The sequence below is a fragment of the Apium graveolens genome, chromosome 1, assembly GCF_009905375.1.
Source record: "Apium graveolens cultivar Ventura chromosome 1, ASM990537v1, whole genome shotgun sequence".
Lineage (NCBI taxonomy): Eukaryota > Viridiplantae > Streptophyta > Magnoliopsida > Apiales > Apiaceae > Apium > Apium graveolens.
Genome location: NC_133647.1, coordinates 5806262 through 5819262, shown reverse-complemented (window position 1 = coordinate 5819262; position 13001 = coordinate 5806262). Strand labels below are relative to the sequence as shown.

Genomic DNA, 13001 nt, shown 5'->3' with positions numbered 1-13001 from the left:
GTCACTGACCGATAAACCACAATATAATAGGCACAGCTGGATTAAAATAATAAATATGACCCCTTGTATGCAACTAGATCGATCACAGGTTATATTATAAAACAGGCACTAATACAAACCATTCTTGAGTTTTGATTAAAGTTTAAAAGGAAAAGGGCAGAAACAGAATTAAGAAACAGAAATTGGGAATTCTAGGTTTAAAACCGGGTTTGAATTAGAATGAAATGGGTCGGGACCAGGTCACCCAAACCCATCCGGGTTGTAGGTCGGGACTACAACCTACAATCTTTTAGCATAAATCGACTATATTGAACATGCTAAAGCTATTCCTACTATCAAAATCACCCAAAGATCAATATAAAGAAGAACACTAATTCGAACCCAAAGCCAAAAAAATGAATTAACAAGATAATCAACCTTTGTTGATGATGTTTGTATCAATAGATAGAGCATGAAAAGGGCTTCAATTCGAGCATTAGAACGTCAAAAAGGATCACCGAAGCTCCTGAAATCGTTGGATGAAGAACAAGAATGGATTTGTAACCCCAAAACTCAAGTTCTTGATTTTCTTTCTATTTTCTGAATTTTTTAATGAAAAGAAATGAATTAAAAAGAATTATGCCGCTGTTTATATTTTCTAAAATTCTATATCCCAAATCAATTAAGGATGTTTTATTCCCATAATTAAAATAATTAGGCCCAAAAATAATATTTATGGGGAATAATTTTAGAAGCAATAAATATAAAAAATTTATATTAAAATTCCCCAAAAATTAGGAATAATTCAAAAATGCAAAGATATTGGATATTTGATAGTCCCAAAATTTTATAAAAATAAAAATACGATTTTCGAGGGCTTTAACATCCTAGTAGGGTCCCGGTCCGTTTGTTTTTTGAGAAACCAAAATGATTCCTAAATTAACAAAAAACCCCGAAAACACATAAAATACATTCAAACTCACATAAAACGAGATAAAACGAGTACCTCGATAAAGACGCTAATAAACACGCGTCCAGATTGCGGATCGATTCAAATAAATGCACACATAACAATTAATTGAAAAAATTTCTGGTCCTTGCGGGGCCACAAATAGCAATTATAACACGTAAAATCATGACAATAATCATTTTAAACTCAAAAAACACATTATATTTATTTATTTAACACAAAATATTCACATAATTTTCCAGGATATCACATCATTCCCCCCTTAACAGGATTCTGTCCTCAGAATCAACTTAAGAAAATAAGTGAGAATACTCAGTTCGCATTTCGCTTTCCAACTCCCAAGCCGATTCTTCAACCTTGGGATTCCTCCACAAGACTCGCACTAAAGACACAGACTTATTCCTAAGCACTATTTCCTATCGGTCTAAAATTTGTACTGGTCGCTGTACAAAAGACAAGTCTGGTTGAATCTCGATTGGCTCATATTCTATCACATGATTCGAATCTGGAAAACAAAGCTTCAACATTGACACATGGAACACATTGTGGATATGCTGCATGTGTGGTGGTAAGGCTAGCTCGTAAGCGACCTTTCCCACATGCCTCAAAATCTCAAAAGGGCCAACATAACGCGGACTCAGCTTTCCTTTCTTCCCAAATCTAGATAAATCTTTCCAAGGTGAAATCTTTAATAGCACTGCTTCTCCAACTTCAAATTCCATATCTTTTCTGACAGGATCAGCATATTTGCATTGACGATCTTGAGCTGCCACTATTTTTTTTGAATAAGTTCAACCTTTTCTTTTGTCTGCTGGATCAATTCTGGACCCAAAATCTTTCTCTCACCGACTTCATCGCAACATATTGGAGATCTACATCTTCTGCTGTACAGGGCTTCGTATGATGGTATTCCACTACTGGCATGATAACTGTCATTATAGGAGAATTCAACCAATGGCAAATGTTCGTCCCAACTTTCTTCAAAATCTAGTGCACATACTCTTAACATGTCTTCAATAGTCTGAATTGTCCTTTCACTTTGACCATCTGTCTGCGGATGATACGCGGTACTCATATTCAACTTCGTTCTGAGACGATCTTGAAAACTTCTCCAAAATCTTGAATTAAATCGAAGATCTCTGTCTGAAACTATGGATACTGGAACTCCATGTCGAACTACAATCTCCTTTATGTATAACCGAACCAATTTATACAATGAAAATCTCTCGTTAATAGGAAGAAAATGTGCTGACTTAATCAATCTGTCAATAATAACCCAAATAGCATCGTGATTTGCCTTGGTCCTCGGTAATCCAACTACAAGATTCATTGTAAGATGTTCCCACTTCCAATCTGGAATGTCTAATGGCTGCAACAGTCCACTGGGCCTTTGATATTCTGCTTTGACGCGCTGGCAAGTGTAACACTTACTTACCCATTCAGCAATTTCTTTCTTCATACTTGGCCACCAAAAGTTTTCTCTTAAGTCTCTGTACATTTTCGTACTTCCGGGATGAATTGAATATCTCAAATTATGAGCGTCTCGAAGAATTTGATCTTTCAGTTCGGCGATGTTGGGTATTCATATTCTGGAAGAAAATCTTAGTATTCCTTTATTATCCTTTTGACTCCCTATCTCTTCTCCTGTTAACTTGTCTTGTTCATGGCTCATTACCTCTTCCTGACATCTTCTTATTTTCTCAAATAATTCTGGTTAAAAAGACATTGCACACAACATATCTATAGACATACTTGAAATATTGACCTCTATTTCAAGCTTTTCAAATTCCTTGATCAAATCCTCGGATGAAGTGATCATGTTTAATCTTTCTTTTATGCTTAGTTCGTCTGCCACGACATTTGCTTTTCCTGGATGATAGTTAATGGTACAATCATAATCCTTGATCAATTCCAGCCACCTTCCATGTCTCATATTCAGCTCTTTCTGGGTGAAGATATAATTTAAAATCTTGTGATCCGTGAAGATCTCACACTTCTCTCCGTAAAGATAATGCCTCCATATCTTCAATGCAAACACTATAGCTGCCAATTCCAGATCATGGGTTGGATACTTTTCTTCATGTGGTAAAAACTGTCTTGAAGCGTAGGCTATCACCTTGTCATGCTGCATCAAAACACATCCTAATCCTTTATATGACACATCACTGTATATCACGAAGTTTCCTTGATCATCCAGTAAGACTAGTACTGGAGAAGATACTAATCTGTTCTTTAATTTCTGGAAACTCTCCTCGCACTTCTCATTCCATTCAAATTTCTAGCTCTTTCTAGTGAGCTTTGTCAATGGCGCAGCTATCTTCGCAAAATCTTGTACAAATCATCTGTAGTAACCTGCCAATCCCATGAAACTTCTTCCTTCTGTTGGTGTTTTTGGTCTCTCCCAGTTGATTATACCATCAATCTTTGATGGATCCACTTCCACTCCTTTATTACTAATCACGTGCCCAAGAAATCGTAAGTCTTTTAACAAAAATTCACACTTGGAAAATTTTACGTACAGTTTCTCCTGTCACGGTATCTCCAGAACTATTTTCAAATGCTCTGCATGCTCTTCTTCCATCTTAGAATAGATCAGAATGTCATCTATGAATACTATCACGAATTTATCTAAATACTTCTTGAATACCCGATTCATTAGATCCATGAAAGTTGCGGGTGCGTTTGTTAATCCAAATGCCATCACCAAAAACTCATAATTTCCATATCTAGTTCCGAATGCTGTCTTCGGAATATCCTCTGGCTTAATCTTCAGTTGATGGTATCCAGATCTTAAATCAATTTTAGAAAACCATACAGCGCCTTTCAGTTGGTCAAACAAATCATCAATTCTTGGCAACGGATACTTGTTCTTAAAGGTCGCTTATTCAATTCCCGATAATCAATACACAGTCACATACTCCCATCTTTCTTCTTGACAAATAAAATGAGTGCGCCCCACGGGGATAAACTGGGTCTTATAACTCCTTTATCCAACAGATCTTGCAACTGAGTTGCCAACTCTTTCATCTCTACCGGTGCCATCCGATATGGATCTTTGGATACTGGTTCTGTTCCAGGTGTTAAATCAATCGCAAACTCAATCTCTCTATCGGGAGGTAATCCTAGAAGATCATCTGGAAAGACATCTGGAAATTCATTGACAACTGGAATCGCTACGAGCACGGGAACTTCCTTGTTGGTGTCTACCACATGGGCCAAATATGCCTCACAATTTTGACGCAATAACTTCTTCGCTTGTGCTTACTACCTCGAAATATCACCTTTTTCTCATTATCCAATGTCTGAAGCCTCAGTTTTCTATTCTTAGAATCAATCTGAGCATTATTCTAAGACAACCAATCCATTCCTAAGATAACATCAAATTCTCCCAACTTAAAAGATATTAAGTTGGCATAAAAATGATATCCCGCTATCTCAATGTCACACCTTGGACACACTCGGTCGACAGGGACTTGATTCTTATTAGCTAGTTCTATCAGTAACGCTTGTTCTAACAACTCAACTTCACAATGCAGTTTATCGAGAAAATCTTTAGAAATAAATGATCTTGTAGCTCCAGAATCAATTAAAACTTTAGCATCTACAGAGTTGACTAGAAGCGTACCTGCAACTACGTAAAAACTCTGAACAGCATCCTTCATAGTCATATTAAATGTCCTGGCCTTTAGCTGATTCTTTACTGGTGATCCTTCAATCCTTGGCACACCCTGAGAGGATGGTCGTGTAATCTTTGGTACATTTATACCTTGAGCTTGCTCTTTACAGTTGTTAGCATAATGCCATGTATTCCCGCATCGGAAACATGTAACTTCCGGCATCTGATTACGGCACTCATATGCATGATGTCCTTTCATATTACATTTGTAGCACACAGAATTAGCTTTGCAAACCCCAAAGTGCATTTTGCCACAAAACTTGCAATCTGGCATTGGTGGACGATTGGACCTCTGCTGATTTGAATTCTGAAAATGACTACCTTGTCCCCCGTTTCCTGATTGTGGTCTTCTGAATCCCACATTCTTGTTACCCTGAGACTCTGATATTTTGTTGAAACGGCTCTGGAAATTACCTTTCTGCTAACCTCCTCCTAAGTTTTCTATTTTTCTTTTCTTCCCGTCCCTTTCTCTCTGAGACATGTCACTCCTACTTTCAATCACCATTTCTTTCTGAACCATTGCCACATAAGAAGTCAATTCAAACATGGCCACTCTATTCTGAATCTAAAATTTTAACCCTTGTTCAAAACCTTCTTACTCTCTTTTCATCTGTATCAACCTGATCTGGCACAAACCTCGCCAATTCAATAAACTTAGCCTCATACTCAGCGACAGTAAGATCACCCTGTGTTAGGTTCAAAAACTTGATCTCCATTTGATTCTTCATATACCTCGGAAAATACTTCTCCAGAAACAGCTCTGTAAACCTTTCCCAAGTTACAAACTCACCTCCCTTCAATGCTCGCGTGGATTCCCACCAATAGTTTGCCTCACCCTTCAAAAAGTAACTGGCAAACCTAGTCTTTTGCTCAGCTCCTGCTCCGACTAAGTCAAAGGCTTTCTCAATTTATTTAAGCCACGCATTGGCTTCCACGGGGTCAGCACTTCCCTTAAACTCAGGTGGTTTCACAACTTGAAATTCCTTAAAAGTCACCGCAGTTGGAGCTGCTGGTTGCTACTGCTGCTGCTGTTGTTGCTATTGCATAGGATGTAACACATGTTGCTGCATCAGTCCCAACATCTGGACAATCACTGGATCTGTACGACTCTCGGTACGATCGTCTCCTGAATTGCTTCTCCTCTTGGTGCCATTATTCTGGTAAGAAAACAAGCAACCTATATAATAATCTATCAAGCATACTGTCAAATATGTAGCAATCCTTTAGTATGTAAAAATTCTCATGCATTAATCTTTTCCAAATCAATATCAACTTGCTGACATATGAACACAAGCGACATGATTATCACACAATCTTGCTTACTATCTCGAGAATAATAACACAAAGAAAATTAATAAAGAATTATCCAAACATTCTAACTCTTGCTCAAAAATCTCAAATAAACTAACAAATGGTGGATAGGTTGCAACACAACCTTCCAACCTCTTTCATTACTTCCCACTATCCTCGGAAATCAACAAAATAGCAAGGTAATGGCATAAATGCCTAATGATGAACGCAAAATAGGGAACTTGAATAGCTTAGCTATAACCTAGCCCAATAACCTAAACTTAATACTATAAGAGATAAACTACAGGCTCTTATCTTATGTGATCTTCCTATGACTTACTTAAGACAACCCTAAGTCTGTTTTAGTGACCATAACCAGTAGCTCTGATACCAACCTGTGACGCCCTCCAAATATGGGGTCAAGATTTGGGAGTCACTGACCGATAAACCACAATATAATAGGCACAACTGAATTAAAATAATAAATATGACCCCTTGCATGCAACTAGATCGATCACAGGTTATATTATAAAACAGGCACTAATACAAACCAAATGTTATTACAACCCATAAGTCTATTTAGTTTTACAAATTATTCAGATTTTATTACTAACCTCTAGACTAGTCAAACGTCCCAAAACAGTCTACCTGGAAAACACACCAAACTATTTAAAAGTGTCCAACTCCTGGAGAAACCTGGAACTCAAGCCTGCTCTGACTTAGCTGAAAGATCAGAATAATTACAAGTATGAGCGAAGATGTAAGAACCCTGATTTTTGTAATATTTTAAAACTTCTGTGAATAGTAACTTGAGCTAATTAAGTAATACGTATGGGGATCATCATAAAATGAATAGTGGAATTTTGAGAATCCGAGATCATATTCTTGTTTATCGAGGAAAATAAGTGAATGTAAAAGCCGACGGAATTCGAAAATTCACAATTATACTACGTGTTTTCGTATCCGTAAAGAATGGCGTAGAACCGGGAATACTACGTGAAATAAATAATATATCAAGGTGTTCCTATGATCAAGAGAAGGAATGGAATTGGTTATAGGATTATAAGCGATAAAAGAAATCGCTATGAAACAAATCATTATACGTGAAAACTATCGGAATGGAACGACGATTACGTTTACGATAAATAAACGAATGAGAAATTAAATCCCATGCAAGTTGGCCATGCATAACCAAGTCCTAACTAGTAGTTAGGAGTGTAACTAGATGATTAGAAGCTAACTAGAATAGTTAGTGGAATAGTGTTGAATAGTGATGGGAGACAAACAAGTACACAAGTCATACTTCTCCCTTTTCTCACTTCACCACACAATCAAACCAACCCATACCTTTGCCAAATTATTGTCAAATCTGCTGCATACATCCCATATATTCATTATACACTCCCACACTTTAGCCACAAAAGAAAACAACCCCTTTTCCCTCACTTAAAGCTCTCCCATTTTTCATTCCAGCAGTTCGGGTTTTCTGAGCAAGGGAGAAAGAAAAATTCATAACTCAAAATATACTCATTCAAATATCATGAAATTTTTACCATATCTTCTCTATATCATGGGTAAGCTTCGTACCAAATTTCAGCCTCAAATTATTTTTTTTCAATTTTATAAAAATGTTTGAATGAGGTGCTGAAATGTAACTCCGAAATTCTAACTTGTTTCTTGGTTTTGTTTCTTAAGGAGCTAGCCCTTCTAAGTGTTTTCTAAGCAAACCAAGCCTCAATAATCCTAGCACTAACCTTTCTAGTGTCCAAGAAGGTATAAGTTTCAACCCTTTAAGGTTTTATGGTTGGATTTAAGAGTTATGTTTGTTGTAGTGTTAAGATCCAAATGATTGTGTTTGTTTGAGTTTGTATTGATTATGTTCTTGCTAAAGGCTTGAGATGTTGAGTTTTAATCCATGTATGTGGTACTATATAGAGCATATAAGGTGTATGTGGGTGGATCTTGAGAAGTACTTGTGTTTATGATGGTTATAGGTAGTGATTGTGTTAAGATCAAGTAGTAGAAATTGAGTTTGGGCATTCTTGCACTTGATCTGTTTTCTGCAGGACATTCGGCCATGAAAATGGTTAAAATTTGAAAACCACTGAACATTACCAGATAGATCTTGTTTTGTAGTTTCTATACATGTGTAGATCATCATGAGGAGATTTACGGTTTAGGAGTTATGGTCGTTTTAGTGTAAAACATTTCTGCGATTAGCCAACTGCACTTAAGTCCACTTGCATGGTGATTTTGAAGGACTTAAAATAATTTCAAGATTCTGGAAAAATTATGAAAAATGGATATGACAGCAGAGAAGACTGTCCAAAAAGAATTTTGAGAAAATATTAATTTTTCGATTTTATAAAAATATTTTGGTAAAGCAAGCGCAAGCGAGAAACGCATAAAAACCTAGTTTTGACGCGCGTTTTCTCACGTTCGAGCTTAAAACTAGAAATGGACTTTCTAAAGCGAACGATCGATTTCAAAACTCGACCATGTTATAAAGTGAGAATATAAGTGTTGAGAATGTGACGATCGGAGATTCGTTATACTTGAGTAGTTGCGAAAGTTGCTTAATAAAAGCGAGACATTAATCGCGTACTAACTTAGACCGTTGGTTCTTGTTTATAGATCGCCAACCAAACACTAGATACCATACCACTTCGATTACTCGAGGCAAGTTTTCGAAACCCTATCTCATACTATCCATGCTATATATATACTGTTGTGATATTGATGGCATGATTTACAGTTCAAATATATATGTTTGTCTATGATATCAATGCATACGAATTATGCGATTGTTTACGAAAACAAATTTCGTTTTACACGAGTATGAGAAATTGAAACGTATTTTAAATATAATATAGGATAATGGGAGTCGGAAATATTTTAATAACGGTTTAATTCCGGAGAGAGCCGAACGCGAAAGATTTCTATTTCGATAAATAAAGTACGTTCGCGTAATTTATATATCAAGCGAACGATTGAGATTTTGACTTAAACTTCGAGAAATATTGGTTTATTCATTTAAGGGACACCCTTACTCGATTGATTATTTTATAAAGCGATACTTAAGGGATTATTAAATATCCATAAAGTATTTAAAAATATACTGAATAGTTTATAAATCATTTCACGTTATTTAATAAAGATTTAACTATTCAAAGAGCAATTATAGGATACCAAATCCTGTTTTGATTATTTGATTAAGGTGTCTCCATTCATTGGACCTTATTCAGAGATATTTTGTATTTAAGATTTTTTTATTAATTCATTGAACCTTAATTAGAAATACTTTGTACTTAAGATTTTATCAATTCATTGAACCATATTCAGAGATATTTTATATATAAGGTTTTTATCAATTCATTGAACCTTATACAAAGATGTTTTATTTATAAGATTTTATCAATTCATTGAATCCCTCTTAAATTATTATGAGACCTTAGATATTTAAGATCTTCGGACTTCTAAAAACTTATTTAAAAATAGACATGGTTCCCAAAGGTACTTTCTAAATTATTCAAAACTCTTGAAAGAGATTAATCATTTGAAACGTATCAAAACCTTAGGGAACTTAGTCTAGAAGCATAAGAGTTTTGCTTCCTCGTTCAATAAAGAACAAGTGAGTAATATATGTGTCACCCTACTACAGATAGGGATTTGAAAATGATTTTAAATTCAAAACTTCGACAACTCCCAAAGATCAATTGAGTTAAAAGTGATGAATAAATCATCTTATTTAAAGGTCAACTTTTAACGACCTATTCCTTCGAAAAAGGATTTTGAGCAAAAGATATAATTGTTTTGGGACTGGAATGTGGCCTGCCCGGCACGGAGTGGTATCGGGCAGTGACCAGGCGCGGAGTGGCGCATTATGCAAGCGCGGAGTGGCGCATTGTACGGTTATATGGTCTATGTGACCTTTGACTTTCGGACTTGCACGGCAATGGGCAACCACCGTGTAGTGTCTTGATGAGCCCAAAGGCGGCTAGGTTTGTATTCCTTCTACTAGTAGAGAAAATTTCGTATTCGGCTGATCACCGATACGTGGTTTATTCCAGTATAGTCCCTTTCTTCCATTTTGGAAAAACTGTTGTGAAATATACAACAGAGAGCCGATAAGGCTGAGTTTTAAACAAGGATATTGATGAATATATATCAAATCCATTTGAGAAATCTGCCGATAAGGCTGAGTTTGAATAAGGATGTTGATGATTATATATCAAATCCATTTGAGAAATCTGCCGATAAGGCTGAGTTTTAAATTGGGATGTTGACGAATATATATCACACCCATATGAGAATCTTGGTTCGAGTAACATCTTGAGATTTTGAAATAAAATGAGTACGAGTATAAAATGATTTTGAGAAACAGATGAATACAAGTATTCAGTGGATATACTATTGTAGTTGATTTTGAGAATATTATAAATTTGATAAGCATATAAACTTTCAGAACGCTTTGGAGATACAAAGTATAATTATTGGTTTTATTTATCCTTACATACTTAATTATGGGGATATATACCTTGCTGAGCTTTAATGCTCACCCTTGCTTTTATATATCATATCACAACAGACTACCAGCATGGATCAGACCAGGACTGCTATCCTTAGGCGGGTAAGGAACGCTCGTGAGTTCCGTAGGCTTTTTGTGCGCCAGCCCCGTCAGGTAGATATGTGGAAATGATTTATTTGATAATGTTTCCAAGCATATAACCTGTGTGTATGTGAGTTTGAATAAAAGGTCGAGTAATATTGTGAAAAGAGAATTATTTAATTAATAAGTGATCGTAACGACCCGAATTCACGACCTTGGATTTGGGGGTGTTACAGAAGATATGCTCAACAAGCAATATATAGTTTATAATTGAACAACAATAACAATAGCTGAGTAAAACCAGGAGCTGATATAATCTTTAATGTTTAAACAACATCTTCAATAAATCACAATTATGCACTATGATGTTCCTGATGATCAGTCATGAAACAGCATCGTTATCCCGCAGCCATACCGTAAATATAGGTCTTGGTATCCCGCAGCCATACTGTACCTATTGGATATCCATAAAAAGGCATATATTCGCCTTACAAGATATTACACTTTCGTATAATAGCTCGCGCTGGACCGCTGCAACGGCCTCTTACGCTAACCAATAACCAATTCATAAAACAATTTTGATTAAAGGAGTCGTATCAATGACATCCTTATCCATTTAACTCCCCATTTCACATGGTCCGGAGTAATCGCATCAACTGATGGTGAAATAACTAGAACAATTAGTTATTCGCTAATCTCATCTCAACGTTCCACTATATAGAGTAATTTGCAGCGAAATATAAAATGTTTAACTATTTTAAACTAATAATAGTATAGAAACTTGCATAATAGAGTTCGGAATAAATATCGCTTGAACGTTAATTGAAGGTAGGGATACTTGTAATTATACTACAAGAAAGTTCAGGATTACTTGTCTGGTATAAGAATAAACAAAGTAATTCACTATTCTGAATTTAGAATAGGGGAGAAAACTTGCAATATATCATAAGAAAGTTCAGGAATACTTGCCTGGTATGCTCGATAACTTCACACTATAATGCTGGCTTATAACTGCTGGTTATCAACTCGTCTAACACTTGACTACGCTCCTTGCAACTCGATTCTATAAACAAAAGGACTATCTTAATTGACAGAACCAAACTCAATCGACGTAACTATACGTCTTGACGTCTACCCGATCGTTTATAACTAATCATGGCATTTTAAAATTGTAAACAGATAGCATGCATATCATATAACCCGTAATCATGTTATTCATATAGCACGTAATCATATAATTTATGTAACACATAAATCAGATCGTCAAAAGATAGGTCTCAGTACGTTTAAAACTGAAATCAGGTCAATAGCAGTATTTATCGATCAGCTACCGACTCAGAATGACTCACAAATCAAATGACCTTTCAATACAAAAGAAATTAGGTCTTGAAAGTATTTTTATTAGAAGCGGAATGTTTTTAAGAGTCTATACACGTTCGTTTCGTAATAAACGGATGAATGGTTTATTTATTACGAATAAAATAAGAATAAAATAGAAATAAATCAATTAATAATAATATTAATTTATTTTAGATACAAAAATATAGAATTTAAAAGGTCAAAAAAATTTTTTAATAATTATTTGAATTAATTATAAATAATTTAGATTTTATTTAATTATTTTTAAATAAAATTAATTAATTACATTATTTAATCAATTAATTAAAACCATAAATAATTAACTAAAATAAATTATAAATAACTAAATCAAATTGGATTTTTTTTGAAAATAATAAAAGAAAATAATTTTTTTGAAATTTAAAATAATTAAGTAAATAATTTTTTAGAAATTTAAAATAATAACTGAATGATTTTTGAAATTAAAAGAAATGATTTTTAGAAAATGGAAAATGAATTTTGATTAAAGTTTAAATGGAAAAGGGTAGAAACAGAATTAAGAAACAGAAATTGGGAATTATAGGATTAAAACCAGGTTTGAATTAGAATGAAATGGGTCGGGACCGGGTCACCCAAACCCATCCGGGTCGGGATGAACACCAACCGGATTCCGGGTTGAGCCCAGTTTTCTGGCGGTTTCTCCGACGTCCAGCGAGTCGAATTCCAGCCCCAAACAACACTGATCAGTTCGGTTTTCCGCCTAAATCCGTACAACACATCTCCAGGAACGCAATAAACACAGCAACAACAAGAAAGAACGACCACATCGTCGATTCCGACGATTTCACCAATAAAACCGGCAAGGATTCTGGCGAACACGAACCTCGCGATTTCGCAACCAAAAATCGAACTTCATATATCAAAATAAAGTCGGTATCACGTATAATCTACTACAATCAAGAATAACATTGAATCATAAGCAATTAATTCAGAAAAATCGTAATTAAAAATAACAAATAACCAACAACTCGGTTGAATCAATTTCGGACTACAACCTACAATCTTATAGCATAAATCGACTATATTGAACATGCTAAAGCTATTCCTAATATCAAAATCACCCAAAGTTCAATATAACG

At 35.2% G+C, this 13001-nt stretch overlaps 1 long non-coding RNA gene across 1 annotated transcript; it reads left to right on the top strand.

Moving 5' to 3' along the window:
- The first annotated feature begins 7248 nt into the window (after positions 1 to 7248).
- Positions 7249 to 10607, top strand: LOC141719055 (uncharacterized). Its single transcript, XR_012574014.1, has 4 exons — positions 7249 to 7489; positions 7611 to 7688; positions 8550 to 8594; positions 10504 to 10607. It is a non-coding gene; the product is annotated as an uncharacterized LOC141719055 (long non-coding RNA).
- Positions 10608 to 13001: the final 2394 nt, after the last annotated feature.